Here is an 11,939-nt window from a genome sequence, read left to right as displayed (position 1 = left end):
TCTGTACATGTCATTGGAAAAAATAAATATTGGAGAGGGAATCAAGAGTTGCAACAGAAGTATCTTCTTAGCTTCCATGGGACTTCTATCATATGTACTTATTCCCTACCCAACAGCTTCAGAGAGGACCAAACTGTCCTGGTCAGTAGAGGCTTCCCTTCTCCTCAAGGAGTTGCAGGACCAATCTATCATCTTCCAATTCTGGAAGAATCCCCAGTGATAAATCACAAAACCCTCACTTGGCCTGATCTGCACCTACTGTCTTTCCACATTATTCCTCCAGACTAGGAAATGGGACCTCCAACATTCAAATGCACAGTGGTGACCTTGGCTCAATTAGTGAAGACAATCTATCCAGGAAATCGTAGATCATACTTTGATATTGAGAAGAGAACTTGATTGAGTCCTATTATTGTGTATTTGTTTATCTAGTACTTGTCTTAACCCTTCAATAACAATTTCAAAGAGAATTTGAGGGGGAGGAAGGATGACTATGTGAGGTGAAGTGTCACCCAATTAATCAATCAACAACTTTCCCTTTAAACAACATCCTTTTCAGATGGGAAACCATTTTTCCCCATTTACCCATCAGTTATCATTCTTTCAGCACTGTGTGTTAACTAAATTAACTAAGGACTATGGATGTGCTATTTTCTATTCTTTCACATAATCACTATAGTTCTTCAAAGGTCAGCTCAAAAATAGCCTTTTACTTGAAACTTTCCCTGAACTTTCTCTGTCTCTGTCTTTCTCTCTGTGTGTGTCTCTCTGTCTGTCTGTCTTTCTCTGTCTCTCTCTGTCCCCTCCCTCCATCTCTCGCTGCCCCAGACATGAATCTCTAACAAAGGACAAATACTATTATTAGGAAAATCTAGGTGCTGCACTGCATATAATGCTGCACTTGGAATGAGGAAGGCTTTCAAATCTAATCTCAGACACATAATAGTTTGGGACCCTGATTTCCTCAGTTCCTTAACTATAAAATGAGCTGGAAGAGGAGATGCAAACCACTCTAGGATCTTTACCAAGAAAACCCCAGATGCAGTGATAAAGAGTTGGGCATGACTGGAAAACAACAATATCATTGGCAGAGTAAAACTGGGCAAAAAGTGGGCAGGAACTATGAACTTGGGGGCTCCCTGTGGAATAGTAGAATAAACTCTAGATCTAAAGTTAGAGCACTTGATCCTAACTTTCTCTGTGACTTTGGAGAACAGTTATAGCTCACAGGTATACAACATTTACTATGTTCTAGGCACTGTTTTAAAAACTTTACAAACATCTAATTTGATTGTTACAAAATCCCAAAGTCATTCCCATCTGATCATCCTAGAAGTTTGTTATTACTTAAGTGTATTTCACGTTGCTTGAATTTGTGTACAACTTTCCAGGTTTTTCTGAAAACATCCTGCTCATCATTTTTCATAGAGCAATAATATTCTATCAGAATCACATGACACAATTTATTCATCCATTCCCCAATTGATGGGCATCCCCTCAATTTCCAGTTTTTTGTTCTGAGAAGAGAGCTGCTGTAAAGAGCAGGAACTTTGGGGACATATAATTAAGGCTCAGTATGAGTGATTTAATTCTAGTGTTAAGTGTCAACTTGTACAACTATACTAAGTGCAGGTAAAGTAAATAACCTTTATCTTATCAATTCCACTGAGGTGTTAAACCTTATTTTGAATATATTTCTCTAAAGTTCTGGCTCACTACATCACCCACATTCCCTTGTTTTCGAACATAGGTAGGCATGACCTCCCTGCCTTCTCAGGGGGGTGGGAAGCCCCAAAATGAGAGCACAAAAAAAGGTGTTAACTCAGTGGAATTGAGAAGACAATGGTTACCTAGTTTACATGTACTTAGTATAGTTCTACAAGTTGCCATTTTATTGTAGGATAAAATCGATCCTACTGAGCCTTAAGTATATTTCTCCAAAATTGCTGCTCTTTACAAGCTGCTGAAAATATTTTGTAGGACCTATAGGTTCCTTTTCTTTCTTAAAAAATTTTATTCAGGATTCATGTCTACTAGTGGTATTGCTAGATTAAAGGATATAAATGATTTTATAGCCCGTTGGGCAAGGTTCGTATTTAAAAAAAAAAAAAAGATTCTTACAGGGACAAGATGATTTATAATGTTTCTCCCAGCTCTGAAATTCTATGATTCTAGTAGTGATGTAACCCTGCTTTCTCTGATGCCTCAGTTACTTGCAGGGCTCACAGTAGCTTAGCACTTGGTAGGTGCTTGACAAATATAGTTGAATGAATAAAGAAAGAATTAAATCTCTTTACACTTAGCACTGGCCCCAAGAAAGAAATGAAAATGTTCTCATAGTTTTATACTTGTTACCTTTAACTGATTTCAATTCAACAAAGAGTTACTTAAACATAAGTGCAAAACCCTCTATCAGACACTGGGAAAATGAAAGTAAAATGACAAATGAAAGTAAATGAAAGTAAAATGAAATAAAAGTAAAAAGGCCTTCACTCAATGAGTTTCCATTCTACTGAAATTCTGCTATGAATTTTGACTTTTAAAAAAACAAGCTTTTCTATTCCTTCACTTAAAGTAGCCACATTTCACCACTAATTTTCCTCCAGCAGTTCTTATTCTGGGTCTGTGAATTTTTAAAATATAATAAATTATTGGGTCAGTGCCTTTTAATGTAATTGATTTTTCTTGTAATTCTATTGGTTCTATTTTATATATTTTCAAATATTCTTCGGAAAAGAATCCATACATTGCCCCAAAGGTCCATAAAACACAAAATGATTAAGAATGGCTGATTCAAGGGGAAGCAAGGTGACAAAGTACAGTCAAGAGGACATGAGTTCAAATCTTATCTCAGATAATTCCTAGAATGCTAGAGGAAAAAGGAGAGAGAAGAGGAAACCAAGTAGTTGTCCAAGCAGTAGGACAGGGGCCATGCTAAGGAAGCCAAGGGCAAGTCACTTGACCCCTATTGCCCCCCAAATATCTAAAACAAACAAACAAAAAAGAATCACAATTCTAGGTAAGGTATTTTTGGAGAAAGACACTAGTCTAGAAGGCAAAAGAACACAATTCGGATATTAGCTCTGCTACATACCATGGGAGCTCATGCAGTTTTTTCATCTGTGGTGCAGTTTTTCATTTATAAAATCAGAGGACTGGACAAAATCTATGAAGTTCCTTCCTTCCTTTTTTTTCTTTCCTTCCTTCTTTCCATCTCTCTCTTTTTTCTTTTTCTTTTAGGAGTAAACAGGATCTTCTGTAAAGCCCCTTCCCTCCTTCTCTCTCTATCTCTCCTTTTTTTCCCCTTTTTTTTCCTTATTCTTTCTCTCAACATAATTCATTAAACAATGTGTATTAAAAACAAACTTTTAAAAGTAATGATATGTCAGAGTATAATTACTCCAGGTTTGGCTATCTGTTAACTAAATGTTTGAATTCCTGTTCATCTATTGTAAAGGATAAGTCCTGATCAAAATAGTAAGTGAAAAAAAAAAAAAAGGAAGATACTATATCATCTCTGAAGTTCCTTCCTTCTTTATTTTCTTTCCTGTCTTCCTTCCTCCACACCAGTGAGTTATCCTATCTCACTCACATTGGAAGTGTAACAACCACTCACTCTTCACCTGAGCCTGTTGGCCCTCCCTGGGCAGCCTGGTGGTTTCCCACGTGTGTGGAGGCTCATCCTATTGATGCCAGACTTAGTGGAGACACCTGATGGGCTCATTAACTTTGTAACATCTTAGAACTTCAGGGCTCCAAGAATCCACCAGCCTCAGCTCCCTAGGAGCAAGGATTACACGTGTCAACCAACAAATACAGCTAGAGTTCCTCCTCCCTCTAACCATCTAGGAGTGTTCTTCCTCCTGAGACGAGCTTGAAAATTCTCATTTCAACTCCTTTTTGGAACTAAAAATGTCTTATTCGCTTCTTCCTTAATCACATTATATTATTTTTCATATTGAGGAAGAGAACTTCCTATTTCCTCTAAATATCAATGTCTGTGCACCTTTAAAACTACATTTAAGACGACTCATGTCAAAAATTACATTCCTTCAGGGATATCTGATCGTGGAACTCTAAAAGAAAAAAATAGTCAAATAACCTCTGCGATTCAGTCTTTTGAATTAGTTCAAGAACAATCTGTCTTTCTGAAAATATGTCAAAGCACACCAAGTACACAGATCACATGACCAATCCAAATGGAAAAAAAGACATAGAAAGTGTAAAGGAGAGCCAAGAGGCACTAAATTTCTGTATTTATAGTATGCTTATGGACAATCTCTGCCAAGAAAATCCCAAATAGAGTCATGGAGAGTTGAGATACAACTGACAAAGTCACAGTAACAAAATAGGTGTTTTCTCTTGTTTACCCCACAATTACATTGGGAGTTTTCTTCAAACTTTATTAGTAAAGTTGTTTATAATACTTTTTCATTGGTGGTCTGTCCTATAAAAGATTCCATATATGTTTATCAATTGTTTAAGAATATACACACAGTGCAATATTGAAGCAGCTATTTTCTTAATGCTTGAATAATTTGCATATAAAGTCATGGTTTATCTTCTCTTGACCATCAGATATTGTGTTTTTTGAAATTTAGTTTTAAAGTTTTCTGAAGTTTCATTTGGCGTAATAAGTTTTCATAACATACATTATTTTTGTAACCCAGAATCTCGAAATGCATATTTAGAATATATACTATATAGTTTATCAATAAAGATGATAAAAAAGAACACATTTTACTCTATCCTACAACACAGGCTTTTCTACTATCCTTAAAAATTATTTCTAGAAAAACTTATTTATTCAAAATATTTCAATTACATGAAGGACTTAAAAATGGGTTAAATAAATTATCCATATCCAGAGAAACAACCATGGACACCGAATGTGGATTGAAGCATAGTATTTTCACATTTTTGTTTGTCCCTTTGCCTTTTCTTCTTCATGTTTTTTCGATGTCTGATTTTTATTGTACAGAGTTACAAATATGGAAATGTATTTGGAAGTATGGTACGTGTAAACAATAAAGAAAAAATAGTAAAAAGGAGTTGGCTAGGAACTTTTCCTATGTACACATTCTACTAAGCAAAAAGAATGACAGTGATTGCTGAAAAATTTATTATTAAAATTATTGTAAACATGACAAAATTTACATATATAATACAGATGTTTTTGTTTATATTAACGATAGATTTAGATAAAGATATTTATTAATTAAATATTTCTTTCCAAAGGTAGCCATATAAAATCAGAATCATAAAATTATTTACTCTCCAATGAAAACCTATACAATTTCCTGACTATACATGTGTTTTGGAAGAGTTATTTAAAGTGCAAGATCAGGCTAAGGCTCCCTATGACCTCAAATAGGTGACATGGGATTTGAGGAAGGCTTGTTCTTCCTCAGTCCAGGTGCCCCTTTCCTTCACACTCTTTGGAAATTGGAAATTGTTGGGAAAGAGGAGTGAGCTGGAATCAGGTGGGAGGGAATCAGAGATTCAGAAAAGAGTATGTATTTGGCAAAATGAATATAAAAAGTCTTCTCTCTTATAAAGAGGCAAACTGGAGACTTCTGAGCTGCCAGAATAACGCAAGGGTTCTCCCATCCTTCCTGGTCTTCTGAGCTTTCCTTCTGTGTCTGGATACCTGGCTTGGAATTCCATAGTTGTTTCTGCAGTTTCCTCATGTCCCTCATGGCCCCTGAGGGGGATTTTACATGACTTTTCCTGATCTTTCTCCATTTCTGGACATTTCTTGTGTCTCTTGCAGCATCTGTTCAGCTTGCAGCATGACCAGCAGCTGAGGATGCCTTTTCCAACCCCTCTGAAGACAGCAATTATTTTCCCTGTGGTGTATCTTTCTGCAAAAACAAAGAACAAGTGAATAAGCTTTTATTCCACACCTACTATGTGCCAGCCCCTTGCTAAGGGCTATACAAATATTGCTTTGTTTATTGTATTCACGTATGTATAGCTTGCTCTTGTGCAGGTACACACACACTGGCATTTTCGGGAATCGTTTCCCATCTCTTTCTGGCCAGGAAAAGGCAGGCTGGGGTTTTCCTTTTCTAAAAAAGTTTTTGGCCCCAAAATGTTCCCCATGATGCTAGCCACCCTTAGGAAGTTCAGCTCTTAGCTGCTGTTAGTCCTGCCCCAGTTCTTCTCTATAGCCGAACAATGCTACCTGCCTCATCTTCCTGAATTAAAATCAAATCTCACATGTTTACTAAGAGTATGACCCTGGGCAAGTCAATTCTTTCTTAGCTCATTTCCTTATCGATAAAAAGAGTCACTACAGAAAAGGGTAAAGCATTCTAGGCTCTCAGTAAAGAGAACTGAAAAATAACAGAAGGGGAGCTGATGTTACCTGGCCACTTGATCCCTGAGTCCCTAAAGGCAGGAATATCCTGTACGTTTTGCTCCACCACTGGCTCTTCCATCACTAGGTCTTTAATCTTTGGCTCTTCCATCAATGACATTTCACAAAAAGATGACAAAACTTCTATCTTACTTATAGGAGAATGGGCATTATCTGCCAAAGAAAGTAAAAACCCATCAGGAATAAGGTCTATTTCCCCAGGGGAGGAGTGGAAGATGGCAATGTCATGAGAGAACAGTACTCACTGCTAGGGCTTCCTTTTTCTTCCTTTATCTTCTCCAGATACAGTGGATTTTCAGTGCTCTTCTTAGCATCAGAGTGGGAGTTTTCCAATTGAGATAGAGGTGGAGTTGCCATGGTCTGAATTAATAAAATTTAAAACAAAATATGCACCAACTGGATTTTGCATCAGGACAATTAGTCACACAACAATAGCACACAAAAAACAAAAATATAAGATGTTCTAAAACTCATTAAAAACAAACAAATAAACAAAGGGTGAACTCATGGGGCCATTTTATAAATTTCATCCATATATTCGGCTGTGCTATTAAATCATATCCCTTCTCCCTGCATTCATTCTTTCTCTCCTCCTGCCTCAACTTCATAATAAAACACTTTTTTTTTGAGGCTGGGGTTAAGTGACTTGCCCAGGGTCACACAGCTAGGAAGTGTTAAGTGTCTGAGACCATATTTGAACTCAGGTCCTCCGGAATTCAAGGCTGGTGCTCTATCCACTGTGCCACCTAGCTGCCCCTTCATAATAAATCACTAATCCTGCTGTTAGTCATTGCCCTCCTGGATTTCTCTACTCTTCCTCATTAATATCTAAATTATAGGTGTCACATTCAAATTCCATGTTACAGATGAGGGAACTGAGGCTGCTCAAGGAGTCCCAATGTCTTCCAGATGGAAAATAGTAGATCTTCTGCCGTCACAGCTAGTCCCATTCTGACTCCTAACTTCTACTCGCTCTGGCCATCCTTGTCATCAACACTGCATTAATATTTTGGATCACTTTCTCTATTATAATTAACCTATTCCCCTCACCTCCTGAAGGTTGCAGCTTCTGCACCCTTCTAACATCCAAGGGGATCAATCCTTCCCATGTGCCTATTCCCCTGTAAAAACTGCCCATAAGCCTGATAATTGGCCCACATCATTGCCCCACAGCTACTGAAAAGTGATAGCTCTATGACTCCATTTTTTTTCCTGCTGAGGCAATTGGGACTAAAAGACTTGCCCAGGGTCACACAGGTAGGAAGTGTTAAGTGTCTGAGGTCAAACTTGAACTCAGATCCTTTTGATTTCAGAGCTGGTGCTGGATCCACTGAGCCTCCTAGCTGCCATTCTTCCATTCAGAAAAAAACCCTCCTTCCAGGGAGAGCAAATAGCCAACCATCCCTTCCCCACAAACCCTGATCCCCCCTCAGGATAACCTTGTGAAATCCCTGGGGATCTGGGCTGTGGGCACACTCTGCCCACTCAATAGACAGCAGAGAGAAATATTTGGATGTCTAATAAATAGCCTGTGCTTCTTTAATCTCAAGACCTAAAGAATCAAAAGCTGAAATTTAGTGATTAGTGAAAACTGATTAGTGAAAACCACAATTGCCTCAGGGGGAAAAAAAGAAATCTAGTGATTAAAAAAGGAGGTAGGGAGGTGCCACAGTGGATTGAATGCTAGGCCTGGAGTCAGGAAGGCAACTTCCTGAATTCAAATGTAGTTCCAACCACCAACTTTGTGACTTTGGGCAAGTCACTTACTGCTGTTTGCCTCAGTTTCCTCATCGGTAAATTGAGCCGGAAAAGGAAACCGAACACCACCCTGCAGTAGTTGTACCACAAAACACACAAATGGGTGAAAAAACGCTCAGATCAGACAGAAAACGACTGAGCTAAAATTTTTAAACCTCCCTTTGTGCTCCCCAGAAATGTTGGAGGATACCCCGTACCTCCTCGGCCTGAAAGAAGTAGAACTTTATGGAGAAGAAAAAAAGTAGAGAGAAACTTTGGATGACTGTTAGAGAAAGGAAAAGCTTTGTCCCGCACCGCAGGTCTCCAGGAGGAAGCAGTGCTTTCTTTTGTCCCTGCCAAACGCCGGCAGGGACAGCCCAGGCTGCCTAGGGGCAGCGGAAGGAGCGTCAAACTCCGGCTAAGCTTACCTGTGGTCAAAGGGGGATCTCTGTCCAAGGTGCTGAAAGCGGCCGCAACGTGCGCTGAGACTCAAGCAGGGTCCCTTCTCTTTCCAATCCTTAGCCCGGCCAGAGGAGCCAGGAGCCCGATTCAGCCCACTGAGAGTTGTGGAGACCTCGGTACGAGTTTCCCCGGAGGCCCAGGAACGTTCCTTCAGAAGAAGGGAAGGAGACGCCAAAGGAGCTTGGTCTTCTGCTATGGCTTCATCCACCTGGAGGACCGCTTTTTATAGCACGATTTGAGAAGGCGTGGGTGGGAAGGCTGGCTGATTGGGGCCCTCTGACAAAAGCCGACTCTGTTTTCCACCTCAGCTCGTGTTCTCACCTCCTAGAACCTCCCACCCACCATCAGTGCATTTCCAAATGAACGTTTTCCTCAGGTTCTCATTTATTTTGCAGAAAGAAATGCAAACTAGAGAGAAGCAGAGCAGGGGGTCCAGTGCATTAAAAGGTTTATGTGTAATGAGCATCCATTGGTCTTTATTGGGGTTCAATCAAGAATTTCAAGACTTTGGGCTGATCACTTGGTTCACCCTTCACTTTAGTATCTTTTTCACTCAAGGCAGATCACTGAACTTCCTAGTGCCCCACACCATTGTCTAACTATCCAAGTTGAAGAGGTGTCCACTAGCCTTGGTGGGCAAGTCCTTCATCCTCCATTCCCTTTATTGACGAGTACACAGGTCTAGTCCCAAAACAGCCTTCCAAACAACCCAAACAAAAACAGACTAGGAAAAGACATGCTGCACCTAGATAGCAAACTCTATCACATTGCTTGTCATCTAGGAGAGGGGCAAGGAGAAAAAGTGTAGCTCAAAATCTTATGGAAGTAAATGCTGAAATAATGTTTACATGTTATTGGGAAAAATAAACTACTATGGGGGAGAAGGGGGCTGGAGAGGGAATCAAGAGTTGCAACAGAAGTATCTTCCCAGCCTCCATGGCACTTCTATTATATGTACTTACTCCCTACCCAACAGCTTTGCAGCTCAGAGCTGCTGCTGGCACTGCTGGCACTATCTGTGACTTCTAGGCCAATTCCTCTTTCACTTCAAGCCACCAGTCAGAAAGGACCAAACTGTCCTGGTCAGTAGAGGCTTCCCTTGTCCTCAAGGAGTTGCAGGACCAATCTATCATCTTCCAGTTCTGGAGGGAATCCCCTGTGATAAACCAAAAAGCCCTCACTGGGCCTGATCTGCACCTACTGTCTTTCCACATTATTCCTCCAGACTAGGAAATGTGAACTGCAACATTCAAATGCACAGTGGAGACATTGGCTTAATTAGTGAAGAGAATCTATCCAGCAAATTGTAGATCATACTTTGAGATTGAGGAGAGAATTTCATTGAGTCCCATTATTGTTCTATTGGAACACTGCACTTTTAGTATTTATCTATTACTTTTCTTAACACTTCAATAAGAATTTCAGAGAGAATCTGAGGGGGAGGAAGGAGGAGTATGTGAGGTGAAGTGTCACCCAATTAATCAACCAACAACTTTCCCTTTAAACATCATCCTTTTCAGATGGGAAACCATTTTTCCCCATTTACCCATCAGTTATCATTCTTTCAGCACTGTTTGTTAACTAAGTTAACTAAGGACTATGGGTTTGCTATTTTCTATTCTTGTACATAATCACTAAAGTCCTTCAAAGGTCAGCTCAAAAAATAGCCTTTTACTTGAAACTTTCCCTGAGCTTCCTCTGTATCTGTCTTTCTCTCTGTGTGTGTCTCTGTCTTTCTGTCTTTCTCTGTCTCTCTCTGTCCCCTACATCCATCACTACCTCCCCCAGGCATGAATTTCTAACAAACGACAAATACTATTATTAGGAAAATATAGGTGCTACACTGCTTATAATGCTATACTTGGAAAGAGGAAGACTTTCAAATCTAACCTCAGACACATAATAGTTTGGGATCCTGATTTCCTCAGTTCTTTAACTATAAAATGAGCTGGAAGAGGAGATGCAAACCACTCTAGGATCTTTACAAAGAAAACCCCAGATGAAGTTATAAAGAGTTGGGCATGACTGTACAAACAACAATATTTTTGGCAGAGTAAAAGTGGGCAAAAAGTGGGCAGGAACTATGAACTTGGGGGCTCCCTATGGAATAGTAGATTAAACACTGGATCTAAAATTGTAGCACTTGGTCCTATCTTTCTCTGTGACTTTGGAGAACAGTTATAGCTCACAGGTATACAGCATTTACTATGTTCTACATACTGTGTTAAAAACTTTACAAACATCTCATTTGATTGTTACAAAATCCCAAATTTATTCCCATCTGATCATCCTAGAAGTTTGCTATCACTTCAGTGTATTTCACTTTGCTTGCATTTGTGTACAATTTTCCAGGTTTTTCTGAAAACATCCTGCTCATCATTTTTCATAGAACAATGATATTCTATCAGAATCACATGACATAATTTATTCATCCATTTCCCAATTGATGGGCATCCCCTCAGTTTCCAGTTTTTTGTTCTGAGAAGAGAGCTGGTGTAAAGGGAAGGAACTTTGGAGTCATATATTTAAGGACCAGTAGGACTGATTTAATCCTACAGCAAAGTGTCAACTTGTAGAACTATACTAACTGCAGGTAAAGTAAATATCTTTTTCTTATCAATTCCACTGAGTTAAATATCTTTATCTTAACAATTCCACTGAGTTTACACCTTATTTAATTATACTTCTCTAAAGTTCTGGCTCTCTACATTACCCCCATTCTTTTGTTTTTGAACATAGATAGGCATGCCCTCCCTGACTTCTCAAGAAGGTGAGAACCCCCAAAATGAGAGCCCAAAGTATACTACAAAAAAAAGGTGTTAACTCAGTGGAATTGAGAAGACAATGGGTACCTAGTTTACATGTACTTAGTATAGTTCTAGAAGTTGACCCTTTGTTGTAGGATTAAATCCATCCTACTGAGCCTTAAGAATATTTCTCCAAAGTTGCTGCCCTTTACAAGCTGCTGAAAATATTTTTGTAGGACCTATAGGTTCCTTTTCTTTCTTATAAAATTTCAATTAGGATTCATGCCTATTAGTGGTATTGGTCGGTTAAAGGATATACATGATTTTATAGCCCTTTGGGCAAGGTTCATATTTTTAAAAAGGGGATTCTTACAGGGACTAGATGACTTATAATGTTTCCCCCAGCTCTGAAATTCTATGATTCTAGTAGTGATGTAACCCTGCTTTCTCTGATGCCTCAGTTACTTGCAGGGCTCACAGTAGGTTAGCACTTGGTAGGTGCTTGACAAATATTAGTTGAATGAATAAAGAAAGAATTAAATCTCTTTTTATTTAGCACTGGCCCCAAGAAAGAAATGAAGAAGTTCTCATAGTTTTATGCACATTACCTT

General features: G+C 39.0%; 1 long non-coding RNA gene across 1 annotated transcript in view; it reads right to left on the bottom strand.

The window, feature by feature from the left end:
- Positions 1-5,104: 5,104 nt before the first annotated feature.
- The window catches only part of LOC141545633 (uncharacterized), a 37,415-nt gene continuing 30,580 nt past the window's right edge, over positions 5,105-11,939 (bottom strand). Inside the window, exons 2-6 of the long non-coding RNA XR_012483094.1 lie at positions 9,544-9,737; positions 8,548-8,989; positions 6,628-6,742; positions 6,371-6,535; positions 5,105-5,864 (exon numbers count right to left, since the gene is read on the bottom strand). This is a non-coding gene — a long non-coding RNA (uncharacterized LOC141545633). The remainder of the gene's footprint in view (positions 5,865-6,370; positions 6,536-6,627; positions 6,743-8,547; positions 8,990-9,543; positions 9,738-11,939) is intronic.

Source organism: Sminthopsis crassicaudata, chromosome 6, assembly GCF_048593235.1.
Source record: "Sminthopsis crassicaudata isolate SCR6 chromosome 6, ASM4859323v1, whole genome shotgun sequence".
NCBI classification, from domain to species: Eukaryota; Metazoa; Chordata; class Mammalia; order Dasyuromorphia; family Dasyuridae; genus Sminthopsis; species Sminthopsis crassicaudata.
Note: the sequence above shows the minus strand (reverse complement) of the source record. Positions and strands in the feature narration are given on the sequence as shown.